We start from the raw sequence: 24,993 nt of genomic DNA on the forward strand, positions 1-24,993 counted from the left end.
TGGAAGAAGAAAGTTAAGAGTAAATGTGAATAAGAGCAAGGTTATTAGGTACAGTAGGGTTGAGGGTCAAGTCAATTGGGAGGTGAGTTTGAATGGAGAAAAACTGGAGGAAGTGAAGTGTTTTAGATATCTGGGAGTGGATCTGTCAGCGGATGGAACCATGGAAGCGGAAGTGGATCATAGGGTGGGGGAGGGGGCGAAAATTTTGGGAGCCTTGAAAAATGTGTGGAAGTCAAGAACATTATCTCGGAAAGCAAAAATGGGTATGTTTGAAGGAATAGTGGTTCCAACAATGTTGTATGGTTGCGAGGCGTGGGCTATGGATAGAGTTGTGCGCAGGAGGATGGACGTGCTGGAAATGAGATGTTTGAGGAAAATGTGTGGTGGGAGGTGGTTTGATCGAGTAAGTAACGTAAGGGTAAGAGAGATGTGTGGAAATAAAAAGAGCGTGGTTGAGAGAGCAGAAGAGGGTGTTTTGAAATGGTTTGGGCACATGGAGAGAATGAGTGAGGAAAGATTGACCAAGAGGATATATGTGTCGTAGGTGGAGGGAACGAGGAGAAGAGGGAGACCAAATTGGAGGTGGAAAGATGGAGTGAAAAAGATTTTGTGTGATCGGGGCCTGAACATGCAGGAGGGTGAAAGGAGGGCAAGGAATAGAGTGAATTGGAGCGATGTGGTATACAGGGGTTGACGTGCTGTCAGTGGATTGAATCAAGGCATGTGAAGCGTCTGGGGTAAACCATGGAAAGCTGTGTAGGTATGTATATTTGCGTGTGTGGACGTGTGTATGTACATGTGTATGGGGGGGGGGTTGGGCCATTTCTTTCGTCTGTTTCCTTGCGCTACCTCACAAGCGCGGGAGACAGCGACAAAGTATAAAAAAAAAATATATATATATATATATATGTGTGTATATATATATATATATATATATATATAGGGTGGGGGAGGGGGCGAAAATTTTGGGAGCCTTGAAAAATGTGTGGAAGTCGAGAACATTATCTCGGAAAGCAAAAATGGGTATGTTTGAGGGAATAGTGGTTCCAACAATGTTGTATGGTTGCGAGGCGTGGGCTATGGATAGAGATGTGCGCAGGAGGATGGATGTGCTGGAAATGAGATGTTTGAGGACAATGTGTGGTGTGAGGTGGTTTGATCGAGTAAGTAACGTAAGGGTAAGAGAGATGTGTGGAAATAAAAAGAGCGTGGTTGAGAGAGCAGAAGAGGGTGTTTTGAAATGGTTTGGGCACATGGAGAGAATGAGTGAGGAGAGATTGACCAAGAGGATATATGTGTCGGAGGTGGAGGGAACGAGGAGAAGAGGGAGACCAAATTGGAGGTGGAAAGATGGAGTGAAAAGGATTTTGTGTGATCGGGGCCTGAACATGCAGGAGGGTGAAAGGAGGGCAAGAAATAGAGTGAATTGGAGTCATGTGGTATACAGGGGTTGACGTGCTGTCAGTGGATTGAAGCAAGGCATGTGAAGCGTCTGGGGTAAACCATGGTAGGCTGTGTAGGTATGTATATTTGCGTGTGTGGACGTGTGTATGTACATGTGTATGGGGGGGGGTTGGGACATTTCTTTCGTCTGTTTCCTTGCGCTACCTCGCAAACGCGGGAGACAGCGACAAAGTATAAAAAAAAAAAAAAAAAAAATATATATATATATATATATATATATATATATATATATATATAGTTGATAGAGATGCTCTGTGGAAGGTATTAAGGATATATGGTGTGGGAGGAAAGTTGTTAGAAGCAGTGAAAAGTTTTTATCGAGGATGTAAGGCATGTGTACTTGTAGGAAGAGAGGAAAGTGATTGGTTCTCAGTGAATGTAGGTTTGCGGCAGGGGTGTGTGATGTCTCCATGGTTGTTTAATTTGTTTATGGATGGGGTTGTTAGGGAGGTAAATGCAAGAGTTTTGGAAAGAGGGGCAAGTATGAAGTCTGTTGGGGATGAGAGAGCTTGGGAAGTGAGTCAGTTGTTGTTCGCTGATGATACAGCGCTGGTGGCTGATTCATGTAAGAAACTGCAGAAGCTGGTGACTGAGTTTGGTAAAGTGTGTGGAAGAAGAAAGTTAAGAGTAAATGTGAATAAGAGCAAGGTTATTAGGTACAGTAGGGTTGAGGGTCAAGTCAATTGGGAGGTGAGTTTGAATGGAGAAAAACTGGAGGAAGTGAAGTGTTTTAGATATCTGGGAGTGGATCTGGCAGCGGATGGAACCATGGAAGCGGAAGTGGATCATAGGGTGGGGGAGGGGGCGAAAATTCTGGGAGCCTTGAAGAATGTGTGGAAGTCGAGAACATTATCTCGGAAAGCAAAAATGGGTATGTTTGAAGGAATAGTGGTTCCAACAATGTTGTATGGTTGCGAGGCGTGGGCTATGGATAGAGTTGTGCGCAGGAGGATGGGTGTGCTGGAAATGAGATGTTTGAGGACAATGTGTGGTGTGAGGTGGTTTGATCGAGTGAGTAACGTAAACGTAAGAGAGATGTGTGGAAATAAAAAGAGCGTGGTTGAGAGAGCAGAAGAGGGTGTTTTGAAGTGGTTTGGGCACATGGAGAGAATGAGTGAGGAAAGATTGACCAAGAGGATATATATGTGTCGGAGGTGGAGGGAACGAGGAGAAGAGGGAGACCAAATTGGAGGTGGAAAGATGGAGTGAAAAAGATTTTGTGTGATCGGGGCCTGAACATGCAGGAGGGTGAAAGGAGGGCAAGGAATAGAGTGAATTGGAGCGATGTGGTATACCGGGGTTGACGTGCTGTCAGTGGATTGAATCAAGGCATGTGAAGCGTCTGGGGTAAACCATGGAAAGCTGTGTAGGTATGTATATTTTGCGTGTGTGGACGTATGTATATACATGTGTATGGGGGGGGTTGGGCCATTTCTTTCGTCTGTTTCCTTGCGCTACCTCGCAAACGCGGGAGACAGCGACAAAGTATAATAAATAATAAATAATATATATATATATATATATATATATATATATATATATATATATATATATATATATATAGGTACAGTAGGGTTGAGGGTCAAGTCAATTGGGAGGTAAGTTTGAATGGAGAAAAACTGGAGAAAGTAAAGTGTTTTAGATATCTGGGAGTGGATCTGGCAGTGGATGGAACCATGGAAGCGGAAGTGGATCATAGGGTGGGGGACAGGGGCGAAAAATTCTGGGAGCCTTGAAGAATGTCTGGAAGTCGAGAACATTATCTCAGGAAAGCAAAATGGCTTTGTTTGAGGGAATAGTGGTTCCAACAATGTTGTATGGTTGCGAGGCGTGGGCTATGGATAGAGATGTGCGCAGGAGGATGGATGTGCTGGAAATGAGATGTTTGAGGACAATGTGTGGTGTGAGGTGGTTTGATCGAGTAAGTAACGTAAGGGTAAGAGAGATGTGTGGAAATAAAAAGAGCGTGGTTGAGAGAGCAGAAGAGGGTGTTTTGAAATGGTTTGGGCACATGGAGAGAATGAGTGAGGAGAGATTGACCAAGAGGATATATGTGTCGGAGGTGGAGGGAACGAGGAGAAGAGGGAGACCAAATTGGAGGTGGAAAGATGGAGTGAAAAAGATTTTGTGTGATCGGGGCCTGAACATGCAGGAGGGTGAAAGGAGGGCAAGAAATAGAGTGAATTGGAGTCGATATGGTATACAGGGGTTGACGTGCTGTCAGTGGATTGAAGCAAGGCATGTGCAGCGTCTGGGGTAAACCATGGAAAGCTGTGTAGGTATGTATATTTGCGTGTGTGGACGTGTGTATGTACATGTGTATGGGGGGGGGGTTGGGCCATTTCTTTCGTCTGTTTCCTTGCGCTACCTCGCAAACGCGGGAGACAGCGACAAAGTATAAAAAAAAAAAAAAAAAAAATATATATATATATATTCATTTATTTATTTATTTATTTTGCTTTGTCGCTGTCTCCCGCATTAGTGAGGTAGCGCAAGGAAACAGACGAAAGAATGGCCCAACCCGCCCACATACACATGTATATACATACATGTCCACACACGTACAATATACATACCTATACATCTCAATGTACACATATATATACACACACAGACATATACATATATACACATGTACATAATTCATACTGTCTGCCTCTATTCGTTCCCATCGCCACCTTGCCATACATGGAATAACAACCCCCTCCCCCCTCATGTGTGCGAGGTAGCGCTAGGAAAGACACCAAAGGCCCCATTCGTTCACACTCAGTCTCTAGCTGTCATGTAATAATGCACCGAAACCACAGCTCCCTTTCCACATCCAGGCCCCACACACTTTTCATGGTTTACCCCAGACGCTTCACATGCCCTGGTTCAATCCACTGACAGCACGTCGACCCCAGTATACCACATCGTTCCAATTCACTCTATTCCTTGCACACCTTTCACCCTCCTGCATGATCAGGCCCTGATCACTCAAAATCTTTTTCACTCCATCTTTCCACCTCCAATTTGGTCTCCCACTTCTCCTTGTTCCCTCCACCTCTGACACATATATCCTCTTGGTCAATCTTTCCCCACTCATTCTCTCCATGTGACCAAACCATTTCAAAACACCCTCTTCTGCTCTCTCAACCACACTCTTTTTATTTCCACACATCTCTCTCACCCTTACATTACTTACTCGATCAAACCACCTCACACCACATATTGTCCTCAAACATCTCATTTCCAGCACATCCACCCTCCTGCGCACAACTCTATCCATAGCCCACGCCTCGCAACCATACAACATTGTTGGAACCACTATTCCTTCAAACATACCCATTTTTGCTTTCCAAGATAATGTTCTCGACTTCTGCACATTCTTCAAGGCTCCCAGAATTTTCGCCCCCTCCCCCACCCTATGATTCACTTCCGCTACCATGGTTCCATCCACTGCCAAATCCACTCCCAGATATCTAAAACACTTTACTTCCTCCAGTTTTTCTCCATTCAAACTTACCTCCCAATTGACTTGACCCTCAACCCTACTGTACCTACTAACCTTGCTCTTATTCACATTTACTCTTAACTTTCTTCTTTCACACACTTTACCAAACTCAGTCACCAGCTTCTACGGTTTCTTACATGAATTAGCCACCAGCGCTGTATCATCAGCGAACAACAACTGACTCACTTCCCAAGCTCTCTCATCCAGAACAGACTGCATACTTGCCCCTCTTTCCAAAACACTTGCATTCACCTCCCTCACAACCCCATCCATAAACAAATTAAACAACCATGGAGACATCACACACCCCTGCCGCAATCCTACATTCACTGAGAACCAATCACTTTCCTCTCTTCCTACACGTACACATGCCTTACATCCTCGATAAAGACTTTTCACTGCTTCTAACAACTTGCCTCCCACACCATATATTCTTAAAACCTTCCACAGAGCATCTCTATCAACTCTATCATATGGCTTTTCCAGATCCATAAATGCTACATACAAATCCATTTCCTTTTCTAAGTATTTCTCACATACATTCTTCAAAGCAAACACCTGATCCACACATCCTCTACCACTTCTGAAACCACACTGCTCTTCCCCAATTTGATGCTCTGTACATGCCTTCACCCTCTCAATCAATACCCTCCCATATAATTTGCCAGGAATGCTCAACAAACTTATACCTCTGTAATTTGAGCACTCACTCTTATCCCCTTTGCCTTTGTACAATGGCACTATGCAAGCATTCTGCCAATCCTCAGGCACCTCACCATGAATCATTTTTTTTTTTTTTTTTTTTTTTTTTTTGCTTTGTCGCTGTCTCCCGCGTTTGTGAGGTAGCGCAAGGAAACAGACGAAAGAAATGGCCCAACCCACCCCCATACACATGTATATACATACGTCCACACACGCAAATACACATACCTACACAGCTTTCCATGGTTTACCCCAGACGCTTCACATGCCTTGATTCAATCCACTGACAGCACGTCAACCCCGGTATACCACATCGCTCCAATTCACTCTATTCCTTGCCCTCCTTTCACCCTCCTGCATGTTCAGGCCCCGATCACACAAAATCTTTTTCACTCCATCTTTCCATATGTAAGTAGGAGAGATAGCCAGAGAGCGTTATTGGATTACGTGTTAATTGACAGGCGCACGAAAGAGAGACTTTTGAATGTTAATGTGCTGAGAGGTGCAACTGGAGGGATGTCTGATCATTATCTTGTGGAGGCTAAGGTGAAGATTTGTATGGGTTTTCAGAAGAGAAGAGTGAATGTTGAGGTGAAGAGGGTGGTGAGAGTAAGTGAGTTTGGGAAGGAGACTTGTGTGAGGAAGTACCAGGAGAGACTGAGTACAGAATGGAAAAAGGTGAGAACAATGTAAGTAAGGTGAGTGTTGGAGGAATGGGATGTATTTAGGGAATCACTGATGGATTGCGCAAAAGATGCTTGTGGCATGAGAAGAGTGGGAGGTGGGTTGATTAGAAAGGGTAGTGAGTGGTGGGATGAAGAAGTAAGATTATTAGTGAAAGAGAAGAGAGAGGCATTTGGACGATTTTTGCAGGGAAAAAATGCAATTGAGTGGGAGATGTATAAAAGAAAGAGACAGGAGGTCAAGAGAAAGGTGCAAGAGGTGAAAAAGAGGGCAAATGAGAGTTGGGGTGAGAGAGTATCATTAGATTTTAGGGAGAATAAAAAGATGTTCTGGAAGGATGTAAATAAAGTGCGTAAGACAAGGGAGCAAATGGGAACTTCAGTGAAGGGCACAAATGGGGAGGTGATAACAAGTAGTTGTGATGTGAGAAAGAGATGGAGTGAGTATTTTGAAGGTTTGTTGAATGTGTTTGATGATAGAGTGGCAGATATAGGGTGTTTTGGTCGAGGTGGTGTGCAAAGTGAGAGGGTTAGGGAAAATGATTTGGTAAACAGAGAAGAGGTAGTAAAAGCTTTGTGGAAGATGAAAGCCGGCAAGGCAGCAGGTTTGGATGGTATTGCAGTGGAATTTATTAAAAAAGGGGGTGACTATTGTTGACTGGTTGGTGAGGTTATTTAATGTATGTATGACTCATGGTTAGGTGCCTGAGGATTGGCAGAATGCATGCATAGTGCCATTGTACAAAGGCAAAGGGGATAAGAGTGAGTGCTCAAATTTCAGAGGTATAAGTTTGTTGAGTATTCCTGGGAAATTATATGGGAGGGTATTGATTGAGAGGGTGAAGGCATGTACAGAGCATCAGATTGGGAAGAGCAGTGTGGTTTCAGAAGTGGTAGAGGATGTGTGGATCAGGTGTTTGCTTTGAAGAATGTATGTGAGAAATACTTAGAAAAGGAAATGGATTTGTATGTAGCATTTATGGATCTGGAGAAGGCATATGATAGAGTTGATAGAGATGCTCTGTGGAAGGTATTAAGAGTATATGGTGTGGGAGGCAAGTTGTTAGAAGCAGTGAAAAGTCTTTATCGAGGATGTAAGGCATGTGTACGTGTTGGAAGAGAGGAAAGTGATTGGTTCTCAGTGAATGTAGGTTTGTGGCAGGGGTGTGTGATGTCTCCATGGTTGTTTGATTTGTTTATGGATGGGGTTGTTAGGGAGGTGAATGCAAGAGTTTTGGAAAGAGGGGCAAGTATGAAGTCTGTTGTGGATGAGAGAGCTTGGGAAGTGAGTCAGTTGTTGTTCGCTGATGATACAGCGCTGGTGGCTGATTCATGTGAGAAACTGCAGAAGCTGGTGACTGAGTTTGGTAAAGTGTGTGAAAGAAGAAAGTTAAGAGTAAATGTGAATAAGAGCAAGGTTATTAGGTACAGTAGGGTTGAGGGTCAAGTCAATTGGGAGGTAAGTTTGAATGGAGAAAAACTGGAGGAAGTAAAGTGTTTTAGATATCTGGGAGTGGATCTGGCAGCGGATGGAACCATGGAAGCGGAAGTGAATCATAGGGTTGGGGAGGGGGCGAAAATCCTGGGAGCCTTGAAGAATGTGTGGAAGTCGAGAACATTATCTCGGAAAGCAAAAATGGGTATGTTTGAAGGAATAGTGGTTCCAACAATGTTGTATGGTTGCGAGGCATGGGCTATGGATGGAGTTGTGTGCAGGAGGATGGAATTTGCTGGAAATGAGATGTTTAAGGACAATGTGTGGTGTCAGGTGGTTTGATGGAGTAAGTAACGTAAGGGTAAGAGAGATGTGTGGAAATAAAAAGAGCATGGTTGAGAGAGCAGAAGAGGGTGTTTTGAAATGGTTTGGGCACATGGAGAGAATGAGTGAGGAAAGATTGACCAAGAGGATATATGTGTCGGAGGTGGAGGGAACGAGGAGAAGTGGGAGACCAAATTGGAGGTGGAAAGATGGAGTGAAAAAGATTTTGTGTGATCAGGGCCTGAACATGCAGGAGGGTGAAAGGAGGGCAAGGAATAGAGTGAATTGGATTGATGTGGTATACCGTTGTTGACGTGCTGTCAGTGGATTGAATCAGGGTATGTGAAGCGTCTGGGGTAAACCATGGAAAGCTGTGTAGGTATGTATATTTGCGTGTGTGGACGTGTATGTATATACATGTGTATGGGGGTGGGTTGGGCCATTTCTTTCGTCTGTTTCCTTGCGCTACCTCGCAAACGCAGGAGACAGCGAAAAAAAAAAATATATATATATATATATATATATATATATATATATATATATATATATATATATATATATATATATATATATATATCTTTCTTTCTTTCAAACTATTCGCCATTTCCCGCATTAGCGAGGTAGCGTTAAGAACAGAGGCCTGGGCCTTTGAGGGAATGCCCTCACCTGGCCCAATTCTCTGTTCCCTGTTTTGGAAAATTAAAAAAAATGAGAGGGGAGGATTTCCAGACCCCCGCTCCCTCCCCTTTTAGTCGCCTTCTACGACACGCAGGGAATACGTGGGAAGTATTCTTCTTTTTTTTTTTTTTTTTTTTTTTTTTTTTTTTTTTTTTCCAAAAGAAGGAACAGAGAAGAGGGCCAGGTGAGGATATTCCCTCAAAGGCCCAGTCCTCTGTTCTTAACGCTACCTCGCTATCGCGGGAAATAGCGAATAGTATGAAAAAAAAAAAATATAATATATATATATATATATATATATATATATATATATATATATATCCCTGGGGAAAGGAGCGAAAGAGTACTTCCCACTTTATCCCTACATGTCGTAGTAGGCGACTAAAGGGGGTGGATGAATGGGGCTGGACCCCCCACCCACCTTGTATTTAAATTTTTAAAAGGGGAAACGTAAGAAGGAGTCAAGCGGGAGGGTTTTCATCCTCCTCGAAGGCTCAGATTGTGATGTCTGAATATTTGTGGATGTATCTACGATGAGAAGAAAGGAAAGATAGGTAGTATATTTCTGGAAAGGAACCTAGATATTTTGGCTCTGACTGAAATGAAGCTCAAGGGAAAAGGGCAAGAATGGTCTAGGAATGTCTTAGGAGTAAAGTCAGGGGTTGTGAGAGGGCAAGAGGAAAGGAAGGAGTAGCGCTTCTCTTGAAGCGGGAGTTCTGGGAGTATGTGATAGTGTGTAAGAAAGTAAATTCTAGATTGATGTGGGCAAAACTGAAAGTTCTGAGAGGGGCAGCTGTGGGGATGTCCGATGACTATCTAGTGGAGGCGAAGGTGAAGATTTGTAGAGGTTTTCAGAAAAGAAGAGAGGATGTTGGGAGAAGAGAGTGGTGAGAGTAAGTGGGCTTGGAAAGGAGACTTATTTGAGGAAGTACTTGGAGAGATTGTGTAGAATGGCAAAAGGTGAGAACAAATGACGTAAGGGGAGTAGAGGAGGAATGGGATGCATTTAGGGAAGCAGTGATAGCTTGTGCAAATGGTGCATATGCCATGAGAAAAGTGGGAGTTGGGCACCTTGGAAAGGGTAGTGAGTGGTGGGATGAAGAAGTAAGGTTGTTAGTGAAAGACAAGAGAGAGGGATTTAGACGATTTTTGCTGGGAAGTAGTGCCAATGAGTGGGAGATGCATAAAAGAAAGCAGAGGGAGGTGAAGAGAAAGGTGCAAGAGGTGAAAAAGAGGGCAAATGAGAGTTAGGGTGAGAGAGCATCATTAAATTTTAGGGAGGATAATAAAAAGATTGTTTGGAAGGAGGTAAATAATGTGCATAAAATAAGAGAACAAATGGGAACATTGGTGAAGGGGCAAATGGAGGAGTAATAACAAGTAGTGATGAAGTGAGGAGATGGAGTGAGTATTTGAAGGTTTGTTAAATGTGTTTGATGATAAAGTTGCAGATATAGGGTGTTTTGGTTGGGGTGGTGTGTTAAATGAGAGGGTCATGGAAAATGGTTAGGTAAATAGAGAAGAGGTAGTGGAAGATGAAAGGCGGCAAGGCAGCGGGTTCTGATGGTATTGCAGTGGAAGTTATTAAAAATGGGGGTGACTGTGCTAATGATTGGTTGGTAAGGATATTCAGTGCATATATGGATCATGATGAAGTGTCTGAGGATTGGCAGAATCCATGCATAGTGCCATTGTACAAAGGCAAAGGGGATAAACATGAGTGTTCAATTTAAAGAAGCACAAGTTTTTTGAGAGTTCCCGTTGAATTACATGGGAGGGTATTGATTGAGAGGGTAAAGGCATGTACAGAGCATTAGATTTGGGGGAGAGCAGTGTGGTTTCAGAAGTGGTAGAGGATGCATGGATCAGGTGTTTGCTTTGAAGAATGTGAGAAATACTTAGAAAAACAGATGGATTTGTATGTAGCATTTATGGATGTGAAAAAGACATATGATAGCGTTGATAGAGATGCTTTGTGGATGGTTTTAAAAGTATAAGGTGTATGAGGTAAGTTGCTAGAACCCGTGAAAAGTTTTTACCAAGGATGTAAGGCATGTGTACGAGTTGGAAGAAAGTGATTGGGTCCCAGTGAATGTCGGATTGCAGTAGGGTTGCATGATGTCTCCGTGGTTGTTTAACTTGTTTATGGGTGGGGTGGTTAGGGAGATGAATGCAAGAGTTTTGGAGAGAGGGGCAAGTATTCCGTCTGTTTTGGATGAGAGGGCTTGGGAAGTGAGTCAGTTGTTCACTGATGATGTCGCACTTGTGGCTGATTCTATTGAGAAACTGCACCGGTTTGTGACTGAATTTGGTAAAGTGTGTGAAAGAAGAAAGCTGAGAGTAAATGTGAATAAGAGCAAGGTTATTAGGTTCTGTAGGTTTGACGAGCAACTTAATTGGGATGAAGTATGAATGAAGAAAAGCTAGAGGAAGTGAAGTTTTTTAGATATCTGGGAGTGGACTTAGCAGCAGATGAAGTCATGGAAGCAGAAATGAGTCACAGGGTGGGAGGGGGATGAAGGTTCTGGGAATGCTAAAGAATGTATTGAAGGCAAGAATGTTATCTCGGAGAGCAAAAATGGGTATGTTTGAAGGAATAGTGGTTCCAACAATGTGATATGGTTGCAAGGCATGGGCTGCAGGTAGGGTTGTGCAAAGGAGGGTGGATGTGTTGGAAATGAAATGTTTGAGGACAATATGTGGTGTGAGGTGGTTTGATCGAGAAAGTAATGAAGGGGTAAGAGAGATGTGTGGTAATAAAAAGAGTGTGGTTGAGAGGACTGAAGAGGGTGTGTTGAAATGGTTTGGTCAAATGGAGAGAATGAGTGAGGAAAGATTGACAAAGAGGATATATGTGTCAGAGGTAGAGGGACAAGAAGAAGCAGGAGACCAAATTGGAGGTGGAAGGATGGTGGGAAGAAGATTTTGAGCGATCGGGGCCTGAACATACAGGAGGGTGAAAGGCGTGCAAGGAATAGAGTGAATTGGAATGATGTATTATGTATTATACTGGGGTCGACATGTTATCAATGGATTGAACCAGGGCATGTGAAGCGTCTAGTGTAAACCATGGGAAGTTTTGTGGGGCCTGGATGTGGAAAGGGGGCTATGGTTTTGGTCCATTATATATGACAGCTAGAGACTGAGTGTGAACAACTGTGGCCTTTTTTGTCTTTTCATGGCTCTCGCCTTGGGGGGGGGGGATATTGGCAGTGGGAATGGATGACGGCAGCAGGTATGAATATCTATATATGTAGATATGTATATATCTGTGTATATATACGTTGAAATGTGTAGGTATGTATATGGGCGTGTGTGGACGTGTATGTATATACATGTGTATATGGGTGGGTTCTGCTATTCTTTCGTCTGTGTCCTTGTGCTACCTCGCTAACGTGGGATATGTTGATTAAGTATAATAAGTATATAATTATTCATATATTTGTTTATTTACTTATTTATTATTTTAGTATACTTTGTTGCTGTCTCCCGCATTAGCAAGGTAGTGCAAGGAAACAGACGAAAGCATGCCCCAACCCACCCACATACACATGTATATACATACATACCTATACATTTCAACGTAGACATATATATATACATACACAGCCATATACATATATACGCAAGTACATAATTCATAGTTGCTGCCTTTATTCATTCCCGTCGCCACCTGGCCACACATGAAATGACACCCCACATGCGTGCGAGGAAGCGCTAGGAAAAGGCAACAAAGGCTATATTCATTCACACTCAATCTCTAGTTGTCATGTATAATGCACCGAAACCACAGCTCCCTTACCCCATCCAGGCCCCGCAAAACTTTCCATGGTTTACCCCATACATTTCACATGCCCTAGTTCAATCCATTGACAGCATGTCGACCCCAGTATACCACATCGTTCCAATTCACTCTACTCCTTGCATGCCTTTCACCCTCCTGTACGTTCAGGCCCCGATCGCTCAAAATCTTTTTCACTCCATCTTTCCACCTCCAATTTGGTCTCCCACTTCTCCTCATACCTTCCACCTCTGACACATATATCCTCTTTGTCAATCTTTCCTCACTCATTCTCTCCATATTTATTTATCTATTTTATTATACTTAATTGCTGCCTCCCATGTCTGCGAGATCGCACAAGGAAACAGACATACAATGGCACAACCCACCCATATACACACATAAACATTATTATTATTTTTATTATACTTTGTCACTGTCTCCCGCATTAGCAAGGTAGCACAAGGAGACAGAGGAAAAAATGGCCCACCCTATCCTCATACACATGTATATACATAAACGTCCATACACACACATATATATTCCTATACATTTCAACATATACATACATATACATCCATAGACATACATATATACATATGTATATATTCATACTTGCTGCCTTCATCCATTCCTTTTCCACCCAACTACACATGAAATGGCATCCCCTTCTCCCCACACATGCAAGGGAATGATAGGAAAGGACAGCAAGGGCCAAATTCGTTCACACTCAGTCTTTAACTGTCATGAGTAATGCACTGAAACCACAGCTCCCTTTCCACATCCAATCTCCACAAAACTTTCTATGGTTTACCCCAGACACTTCACATGCCATGATTCAATCCATTGACTATACATCGACCCTGGTATACCACATTCTTCCAATTTACTCTATTCCTCGCACATCTTTCACCCTCCTGTATGTTCAGGCCCTGGTCACTCAAATTCTTTTTCACTCCATCCTTCCACCTCCAATTTGGTCTCCCACTTCTTATTCCCTCCACTTCTGACACATATGTCTTTGTTAATCTTTTTTCACTCATTCTCTCTATGTAACCATACCATGTCAATACACCCTCTTCTCTTCTCTCAACCACACTCTTTTTATTACCACACATCTCTCTTACCCTCTCATTACTTAGTTAAACCACCTCACACCACATATTGTCCTCAGACATTTCATTTCCACCTTCCTCTGCCCAACTTTATCTATAGCCCATGCCTTGCAACCATATAACATTGTCGGAACCACTATTCATTCAAACATACCCATTTTTGCTCTATGAGATAACGTTTTCAACTTCCACACACACTTCAACGCTCCCTGAACCTTCGCCCCCTCCCTCACCCTGGACTCACTTCTGCTTCCATGGTTCCTTCTGCTGCTGAATCCACTCCCAGATATCTAAAACACTTCACTTCCTCCAGTTTTTTCCATTCAGACTTACCTCTTATTCACATTTACTCTCAACTTTCTTCTTTCACACACTTTACCAAACTCAGTCACCACCTTCTCCAGTTTCTCACCCAGATCAGCAAACAACAACTGACTGACTTCTCAAGCCCTCTCATTCAGAACAGACTGCATACTTGCCCCTCTCTCCAAAACTCTTGTATTCGCTTCCCTAACAACCCCATCCATAAATAAATTAAACAACTATGGAGACCACACACTGCTGCCACAATCCGACTCACTAGGAACCAATCACTTTCCTATCTTCCTACTCGTACACCTGCCTTACATCCTTGATAAAAACTTCTCACTGCTTCAAGCAGCTTACCTCCCACACCATATACTCCTAATACCTTCCATAGAGCATCTCTATCACCTCTGTCATATGCCTTCTCTAGATCCATAAATGCTACATACAAATCCATCTGTTTTTGTAATTATTTCTCTCATACATTCTTCAAAGCAAACACCTGATCCACACATCCTCTACCACTTCTGAAACCACACTGCTCTTTCCCAGTCTGATGCTCTGTACATGCCTTTACCCTCTCAATCAATACCCTCCCATATAATTTCCCAGGAATACTCAAGAAACATACCTCTGTAATTTGAACACTCACCTTTATCCCCTTTGACTTTGTACAGTGGCAATATGCATGCATTCAGCAATCCTCAGGCACTTCACCATGAACCATGCATACATTGAATATCCTTACCAACCACTCAACAACACAGTCACCCCCTTTTTTAATAAATTCCATTGCAATACCATCCAAACCTGCCACCTTGCTGGCTTTCATCTTCCATAAAGCTTTCACTACCTCTTCTTTGTTTACCAGACCATTCTCCCTGACCCTCTCTCTTCGCACACTACCTCGACCAAAACACTGTGTCTGCCACTCAATCATCAAACACATTTAATAAACTTTCAAAATACTCACTCCATCTTCTCTCTTCACTACGACTTGTTATAACCTCCCCATTAGTTCCCTTCACTGATGTTCCCATTTGTTCTCTCGTCTCATGCACTTTATTTACCTCCTTCTAACACATCTTTTTGTTCTCCCTAAAATTTTATGATATTCTCACCCCACCTATCATTTGCCCTGTTTTTCACCTCTTGCACCCAATAGTTTTTATGCACGAGACTGGGTTATAATGATGGGTGATTTGAATGCAAAGGTGAGTAATGTGGCAGTTGAGGGAATAAATGTTGTACATGGGGTGTTCAGTGTTATAAATGGAAATGGTGAAGAGCTTGTAGATTTATGTGCTGAAAAAGGACTGATGATTGGGAATATCTGGTTTAAAAAGAGAGATATACATAAGTATACATATGTAAATAGGAGAGATGGACAGAGAGCGTTATTGGATTGCGTGCTAATTGATAGGCACGTGAAAGAGAGACTTTTGAATGTTAATGTGCTGAGAGATGCAACTGGAGGGATGTCTGATCATTTTCTTGTGGAGGCGAATGTGAAGATTTGTAGAGGTTTTCAGAAAAGAAGAATGTTGGGGTGAAAAGAGTAGTGAGAGTAAGTGAGCTTGGGTAGGAGACTTGTGTGAGGAAGTACAAGGAGAGACTGAGTACAGAATGGAAAAAGGTGAGAACTAAGGAGGTAAGGGGAGTGGGGGAGGAATGGGATGTATTTAGGGAAGCAGTGATGGCTTGCGCAAAAGATGCTTGTGGCATGAGAAGCGTGGGAGGTGGGCAGATTAGAAAGGGTAGTGAGTGGTGGGATGAAGAAGTAAGATTATTAGTGAAAGAGAAGAGAGAGGCATTTGGACGATTTTTGCAGGGAAATAATGCAAATGAGTGGGAGATGTGTAAAAGAAAGAGGCAGGAGGTCAAGAGAAAGGTGCAAGAGGTGAAAAAGAGGGCAAATGAGAGTTGGGGTGAGAGAGTATCATTAAATTTTAGGGAAAATAAAAAGATGTTTTTGAAGGAGGTAAATAAAGTGCTTAAGACAAGGGAACAAATGGGAACTCCAGTGAAGGGGGCTAATGGGGAAGTGATAACAAGTAGTGGTGATGTGAAGAGATGGAGTGAGTATTTTGAAGGTTTGTTGAATGTGTTTGATGATAGAGTGGCAGATATAGGGTGTTTTAGTCAAGGTGGTGTGCAAAGTGAGAGGGTTAGGGAAAATGATTTGGTAAACAGAGAAAAGGTAGTAAAAGCTTTGCGGATGCTAAAAGCCGGCAAGGCAGCGGGTTTGGATGGTATTGTAGTGGAATTTATTAAAAATGGGGGTGGCTGTATTGTTGACTGGTTGGTAAGGTTATTTAATGTATGTATGACTCATGGTGAGGTGCCTGAGGATTGGCAGAATGCTTGCATAGTGCCATTGTACAGAGGCAAAGGGGATAAAAAAGAGTGCTCAAATTACAGAGGTATAAGTTTGTCGAGTATTCCTGGGAAATTATATGGGAGGGTATTGATTGAGAGGGTGAAGGCATACTTAGAAAAGCAAATGGATTTGTATGTAGCATTTATGGATCTGGAGAAGGCATATGATAGAATTGATAGAGATGCTATGTGGAAGGTATTAAGAATATATTGTGTGGGAGGCAAGGTGTTAGAAGCAGTGAAAAGTTTTTATCGAGGATGTAAGGCATGTGTACGTGTAGGGAGAGAGGAATGTGATTGGTTCTCAGTGAATGTAAGTTTGCGGAAGGGGTGTGTGATGTCTCCATGGTTGTTTAATTTGTTTATGGATGGGGTTGTTAGGGAGGTGAATGCAAGGGTTTTGGAAAGAGGGGCAAGTATGCAGTCTGTTGTGGATGAGATAGCTTGGGAAGTGAGTCAGTTGTTGTTCAGTGATGATAAAGCGCTGGTGGCTGATTCGTGTGAGAAACTGCAGCAGCTGGTGACTGAGTTAGGTAAAGTGTGTGAAAGAAGAAAGCTGAGAGTAAATGTGAATAAGGGCAAGGTTATTAGGTACAATAAGGTTGAGGGACAAGTCAATTGGGAGGTAAGTTTGAATGGAGAAAAACTGGAGGAAGTGAAGTGTTTTAGATATCTGGGAGTGGATTTGGCAGCGAATGGAACCATGGAAGCAGAAGTGAAAAATGTGTGGAAGTCGAGAACATTATCTTCTAAAGCAAAAATGGGTATGTTTGAAGGAATAGTGGTTCCAACAATGTTATATGATTGCGAGGCATGGGCTATAAATAGAATTGTGCAGAGGAGGGTGGATGTGCTGGAAATAAGATGTTTGAGGACAACATGTGTTGTGAGGTGGTTCAATCGAGTAAGTAATAATAGGGTAAGAGAGATGTGTGGTAACAAAAAGAATGTGGCTGAGAGAGTAGGACAGGGTGTTTTGAAATGGTTTGGTCACATGGAGAGAATGAGGGAGGAAAGATTGACCAAGAGGATACATATGACAGAGGTGGAGGGAACAAGAAGTGGGAGACCAAATTGGAGGTGGAAAGACTGAGTGAAAAAGATTTTGAGTGATCAGGGCCTAAAGATGCAGGAGGGTGAAAGGCGTGCAAGGAATAGAGTGAATTAAAATGATGTGGTATAACGGGGTCGACGTGCTGTCAATGGGTTGAACCAGGGTATGTGAAGCATCTGGGGTAAACCATGGAAAGTTGTGTGGGGCCTGGATGTGGAAAGGGAGCTGTGGTTTCGGTGCATTATTACATGACAGCTAGAAACTGAGTTGTTTTTTCCTAGCGCTACCTCGCACACATGAGGGGGGAGGGGGATGTTATTTCATGTATGGCGGGGTGGCGATGGGAATGAATAAAGGCAGACAGTATGAATTTTGTACATGTGTATATATGTATATGTGTGTGTGTGATGTATATACATGTGTATGTGGGTGGGTTGGGCCATTCTTTCGTCTGTTTCTTTGCGCTTCCTCGCTAATGCGGGAGACAGCGACAAAGCAAAATAAATGAATAATATATATATATATACTTTGTCGCTGTCTCCCGCATTAGCGAGGTAGCGCAATAAAACAGACGAAAGAATGGCCCAACCCACCCACCTACACATGTATTTACATTCACACGCACATATGCATACATATACACTTGAATATATACATACATATACATACACAAACAAATACATATATATACATGTACATATTCATTTTTCATACTTGCTGCCCTCAGCCATTCCCATTACCATCCCACCCTTTTTTGATAAATTCCACTGCAATACCATCCAAACCCGCCACCTTGCTGGCTTTCATCTTCCACAAAACTTTCACTACTTCTTCTTTGTTTACCAGACCATTCTCCCTGACCCTCTCACTTCGCACACTACCCCAACCAAAACACCCCAAGTCTGCCACTCTATCATCAAAAACATTCAATAAACCTTCAAAATACTCACTCCATCTCCTGCTCTCTTTACCATTACTTATTATAACCTCCCCAGTAGCACCCTTCACCGATGTTCCCATTTCTTCTCTTGTCACGCACTTTATTTACATCCTTCTTACACATCTTTTTATTCTCCCTAAAATTTAATGATACTATCACCCCACCTCTCGTTGGCCCTCTTTTTCACCTCTTGTACCTTTCTCTTGATCTCCTGTCTCTTATATATATTTTTTTTTATTTCATTTGCTTTGTCGCTGTCTCCCACGTTAGCGAGGTAGCGCAAGGACACAGACGAAAGAATGGCCCAACCCACCCTCATACACATGTATATACATACACGTACACACACGCAAATATACATACCTATACATCTCAATGTACACATATATATACACACACAGACATATACATATATACACATGTACAAAATTCATACTGTCTGCCTTTATTTATTCCCATCGCCACCCCGCCACACATGGAATAACCACCCCCTCCCCCCTCATGTGTGCAAGGTAGCGCTAGGAAAAGACAACAAAGGCCCCATTCATTCACACTCAATCTCTAGCTGTCATGTAATGATGCACCGAAACCACATCTCCCTTTCCACATCCAAGCCCCACAGAACTTTCCATGGTTTATCATAGACGCTTCACATGCCTTGGTTCAATCCATTGACAGCACGTCGACCCCGGTATACCACATGGTTCCAATTAACTCTATTCCTTCCACGCCTTTCACCCTCCTGCATGTTCAGGCCCCGATCACTCAAAATCTTTTTCACTCCATCTTTCCACCTCCAATTTGGTCTCCCACTTCTCCTCGTTCCCTCCACCTCTGACACATATATTCTCTTGGTCAATCTTTCCTCACTCATTCTCTCCATGTGACCAAACCATTTCAAAACACCCTCTTCTGCTCTCTCAACCACACTCTTTTTATTTCCACACATCTCTCTTACCCTATTATTACTTACTCGATCAAACCACCTCACACCACATATTGTCCTCAAACATCTCATTTCCAGCACATCCACCCTCCTGCGCACAACTCTATTCATAGCCCACGCCTCGCAGCCATACAACATTGTTGGAACCACTATTCCTTTAAACATACCCATTTTTGCTTTCCGAGATAATGTTCTCGACTTGCAAACATTCTTCAAGGCTCCCAGAATTTTCACCAACTCCCCCACCCTATGATTCACTTACGCTTCCATGGTTCCATCCGCTGCCAGATCCACTCCCAGATATCTAAAGCACTTTACTTCCTCCAGTTTTTCTCCATTCAAACTTACCTCCCAATTGACTTGACCCTCAACCCTACTGTACCTAATAACCTTGCTCTTATTCACATTTACTCTTAACTTTCTTCTTTCACACACTTTACCAAACTCAGTCACCAGCTTCTGCAGTTTCTCACATGAATCAGCCACCAGCGCTGTATCATCAGCGAACAGCACCTGACTCACTTCCCAAGCTCTCTCATCCAGAACAGACTGCATACTTGCCCCTCTTTCCAAAACTCTTGCATTCATCTCCCTAACAACCCCATCCATAAACAAATTAAACAACCATGGAGACATCACACACCCCTGCCGCAAACCTACATTCACTGAGAACCAATCACTTTCCTCTCTTCCTACACGTACACATGCCTTACATCCTCCATAAAAACTTTTCACTGCTTCTAACAACTTGCCTCCCACACCATATATTCTTAATACCTTCCACAGAGCATCTCTATCAACTCTATCATATGCCTTCTCCAGATCCATAAATGCTACATACAAATCCACTTGCTTTTCTAAGTATTTCTCACATACATTCTTCAAAGCAAACACCTGATCCACACATCCTCTACCACTTCTGAAACCACACTGCTCTTCCCCAGTCTGATGCTCTGTACATGCCTTCACCCTCTCAATCAGTACCCTCCCATATAATTTACCAGGAATACTCTACACACTTATACCTCTGTAATTTGAGCACTCACTCTTATCCCCTTTGCCTTTTTACAATGGCACTATGCAAGCATTCCGCCAATCCTCAGGCACCTCACCATGAGTCATACATACATTGAATAACCTTACCAACCAGTCAACAATACAGTCACCCCCTTTTTTAATAAATTCCACTGCAATACCATCCAAACCTGCTGCCTAGCCAGCTTTCATCTTCCGCAAAGCTTTTAGTACCTCTTCTCTGTTTACCAAATCATTTTCCCTAACCCTCTCACTTTGCACACCACCTCGACCAAAACACCCTATATCTGCCACTCTATCATCAAACACATTCAACAAACCTTCAAAATACTCACTCCATCTCCTCACATCACCACTACTTGTTATCACCGCCCCATTATTCTTTTCTTTCATACTATTTGCCATTTCCCGTGTTAGCAAGGTAGCGTTAAGAACAGAGGACTGGGGCCTTTAGGGAATATCCTCACCTGGCCTCCTTCTCTGTTCCTTCTCATGTATTTACTACACATGTATTTACATACACACTCACATATGCATACATATACATTTGAATGTATTTTTTTTTTTTTTTTTTTTTTTTTTGCTTTGTTGCCGTCTCCTGTGTTAGCAAGGTAGTGCAAGGAAACAGACGAAAGAAATGGCCCAACCCACCCACATACACATGTATATAAATACGCGTCCATACACAAATATACCTACCTAGACATCTCAACGTACACACACATATATATATATATTTTTTTTTCCCCGCGTTTGCGAGGTAGCGCAAGGAAACAGACGAAAGAAATGGCCCAACCCACCCCCATACACAATGTATACACACACACGTCCACACACGCAAATATACATACCTACACAGCTTTCCATATATATATATATATATATATATATACACACACAGACATATACATATATACACATGTCCATAATTCATACTGTCTGCCTTTATTCATTCCCATCGCCATCCCGCCACACATGAAATGTGGTGTGATGTCACCATGGCTGTTTAATTTGTTTATGGGTGGACTGGAAAGGGAGGTAAATGCAAGAGATTTGTAGAGAGGGGTGAAGATGTCTAAGGGATCTTGGGAAGTGTCAGTTGTTGTTTGCTGATGATACAGCACTTGTGGCAGGTTTGAGTGAGAAACTTCAGAAGTTGGTGACTGGGTTTGGAAGTGTGCAAAAGAAAGGTAATAGTGTATGTGAATAAAAGTAAAATCATTAGGTTTAGCAGGGCTGTGGGACAAGTTAGTTGGGGTGTGAGTTTGATTGGAGAAAATTTGGAGGAAGCGAAGTGTAGTGGACTTGGTGGCAAATAGAACCATGGAAGTGGAAGTGGGTTATAGGGCAGGCAAGGGGACAAAGGTTCTAGGAGCATTGAAGAATGTCTGGAAAGAGAGGTTGTTATCTGCCTTGCATCCATATAACAATGTTATATGGATGCGAAGCATGGGCTGTAGATGAGGATGTGTTGAAGGGAGTTGATGTGTTGGAAGTGTTTGATGACATGTGGTGTGAGGTGGTTTGATCAAATAAATGATAAAAGTGTTAGAGATATGTGTGGTAATAGAGTGTGGTTGAGAGAGTTGAAGAAGTCCTGAAATGGTTTGGACATATGGAGGGAATAAATGAGGAGAGATTAACAAAGAGAACATATGTGTCAGAAGCTAAGGGAAGAAGGGATAGACCAAATTGGAGATGGAAGGATGGAATGAAAAAGATTTAGAGTGATTGAAGGCTCAAGATGCAGGAGGGTGAAAGGCATGCACAGGGTAGAGCAAACTGGAACTGTGTGGAATGAAAGGGTCAAAGTGGTGTCAGTGGACTGAACCAGAGCATGTGAAGCAAATAGGGTAAACCATGGAAAGATCTGTGGAGCTTTGGTTTCGGTGCATTACACATGACAGCTTGAGATGTTTGGGCATTACAAGATTATTTGCCAAAGTTGAGTTTAAAGCATTGAAACTTTACAGATCTTCTAGTTGCCTTATACCTTGATACATTTGCTGTGTGACACAATATTTGTTCCCTTTTCCACATCATAGATATTACTTTGGTTCTTGCTCACAAGAACTGGCTGCTTATGTGCCCCTGCCATTACTTAGACCATGGTAGACCAAGGGTGTCACATGATTACCATGCAGCAATCAGCAACTCACTTGTGGACCAGTGTGATGTCTGTTTCTTCCTCTTCATCACTAAGAATTGTGGCTTTTTACCTTATATATTTTCTGTTAGCTATGGCCAGTTCATTTTTGACACAGATTCTCTTTTTTCTTTAACAGCTCTTACATTATTGTTATTATCATCATTATTATTATTATTATTATTATTATTATTATTATTATTATTATTATTATCACTTTCACACATCTATTTCTTATGTGTTGACAGTTTTTAAGCCCCTTTTTATGGTTCACTTAAGGTTTGGCCTTAATGAGAACTGTTGTCCATGGTGGGAGACTTTAGCTTACGCAAAGAGTTATCTGTCATTGAAAGGTAGATTTGTAAAAGGAAAAGAAGTGTAAGTGATTTGGTTTCTTTTTGCTATTTTCAGGTAATTTAAGGAACTAATTTCTGGATTCATGGACCCAGAAAAGTTTTGACCACTTGATGTCCATTTTAACAAGAGACATTTAGCAAATTCAGCCTTGCATCTGGAAATGAAATCAGGTTTCTTTATTTGTAAATATAAAATGTATCTACTCAGACATGATAGATTAAATGTTAGCTTTATTTCCTTTGTTCTTCACTGCCAAGAGTAGAATAACAATTATATTTCTCTGTACATAGTATTATTTATAGTCTTTTATCATTGTATAATATGTCTTTATTTTCCAGTCATAATTATGACTGCTGATACAGCAGTAAAACAGTCACAGGTGCAGAATGTTTCATCGTGTCAAATATATCTGTTAATACAGTCAAAATTATTGTACTTTTCTTAGTAGTAGGCATTATGTCATGCATAGAAAATGTGAATTCACTGAAGAGATTTATTTTCCACAAGAGTTTATAACTATATATTCAGTGAAGGAAATACTAGGACATTACATAATCTTGTAATATCTTGATATTTTTTATACACATCCAGAAATATGATTGTGCTTCTCTTTCATTCATTTTGGTGGTGATATTGTTTCATAATAATGATCATATGCAGATCTGAGTATAATCAGTGGTATGTGATAAGCCAGAATATGAGTTTTAAGTTAGTGTATTTGTATGTGAGTGATTAACTAAGTATTTGTACATGAGGATGACATTTTACAGTCATAAGGCCCTCTCTTTTGAACTTCCTGTTCCTTCTGTCACAACACAAAATTTGTAAATGCTGCTAACATTCACAGTATCATACAAAGGAATTCAAATGCCACTGGGTTATTTCAAGCCTGTGACAGCATAAGAGATCAGAAACATAGATGTATGAGGCAGTGTTATTGGAGTTAGGAGTTTGTTTGTTAATGATTATATTCATTTAAACAGTTGGTAATGTAAGGCTGAGTAGAGATTTTGATAAAGATATAGAAAGGGTATTATGCTTGGAACATATTGATTACTGACATTGGAAATCACGATAATCACTTCTCATTGCGGTTGAAAGTGACTGTAAGTAGCAATGTCACGCAAAATCCTGTGACCAAGTGCTCTAGTCTCACAGGCTTACATGCCAAACTGGGCTAAACATATATTATGCCAGTGCCAGAAGAAATTACCTGAAACAGGATGAATTGACATCATATGATCTATCAGAAAAGCCTGATGTCATAGCATTATCAGAGACTTGGATAAATTACACACAAAAAATTGCTTCCTATCATAGTTAGCAATCACTGGGTATGATATTTTTGTAAGAGATAGGCTCCAGAAATCAGAGGGTGGCATTCTAATTTACTTACATGACAGTCTACATGCAAATATGGATAGAAAATTAGATGTTGATGCAAGTGGTTCCCTGTAAGTTGAACTGATAAATAAGATGTCCAAAATTATTTTTAGGATAGTGTATACACCCCCAAACTGTGTGAAGAAAATAATAAAGCTTTGTGATATTGTATTGAAATCCTTAGTAAATGACAAGAAAGCAGTAATTGTAGATTTTGATTATCCAAACATAAACTGGGAGCTTATGACAAGTAACCATGAGGGGAAACCGGTTACTTGATATAATAGAAGATGGCTTTCTTAGTCAATGGACCGTAACTCAACAAGGGTAGGTAATCCAACAAATACGATGATGTCCACAATTAAGGATGTATTCAGTACCTGTGTGATAGTGAATATCTAGGAAATAGCCTTCACAATATTGTCAGATTTACAGAAAACTGCCAAAGAGATTTTAAAGAAAATGACTTGTTGATACCAATTATTACATTTCCTGACATTAATGGACTATGTGCATCATGACTCAAGTGTAGTAGAAACTGGATCAGAGGACTAGATGTGGATACAGTTGAAAAGATATGCAGTTAACTTCAGATACATTGCTGTACTTTCCCTAGAGAAAATCAGCATACCTAGAAAGGCTAAAAGGAGCTGTGAAAGGGAAGAGCTAGGTTGGATGAATGAAGAACGTCATGGCATAATTAAACAGAAAAGAAGGGCATACAGGGAAGATTAGGACCATGAAATGTACATACATAAGATTGCGAAGAGAA

At 41.6% G+C, this 24,993-nt stretch overlaps 1 protein-coding gene across 1 annotated transcript in view; it reads left to right on the forward strand.

Annotated features, from left to right (window-relative positions):
* Window positions 1–24,426, forward strand: part of LOC139752248 (uncharacterized) — a 113,431-nt gene extending 89,005 nt beyond the window's left edge. The window contains exon 5 of the mRNA XM_071668282.1: window positions 22,893–24,426. The gene's annotated coding sequence lies outside the window, so the exon portion shown is untranslated. The remainder of the gene's footprint in view (window positions 1–22,892) is intronic.
* The last annotated feature ends 567 nt before the right edge of the window (window positions 24,427–24,993 follow it).

The sequence above is a fragment of the Panulirus ornatus genome, chromosome 12 (assembly GCF_036320965.1).
Source record: "Panulirus ornatus isolate Po-2019 chromosome 12, ASM3632096v1, whole genome shotgun sequence".
NCBI lineage: Eukaryota > Metazoa > Arthropoda > Malacostraca > Decapoda > Palinuridae > Panulirus > Panulirus ornatus.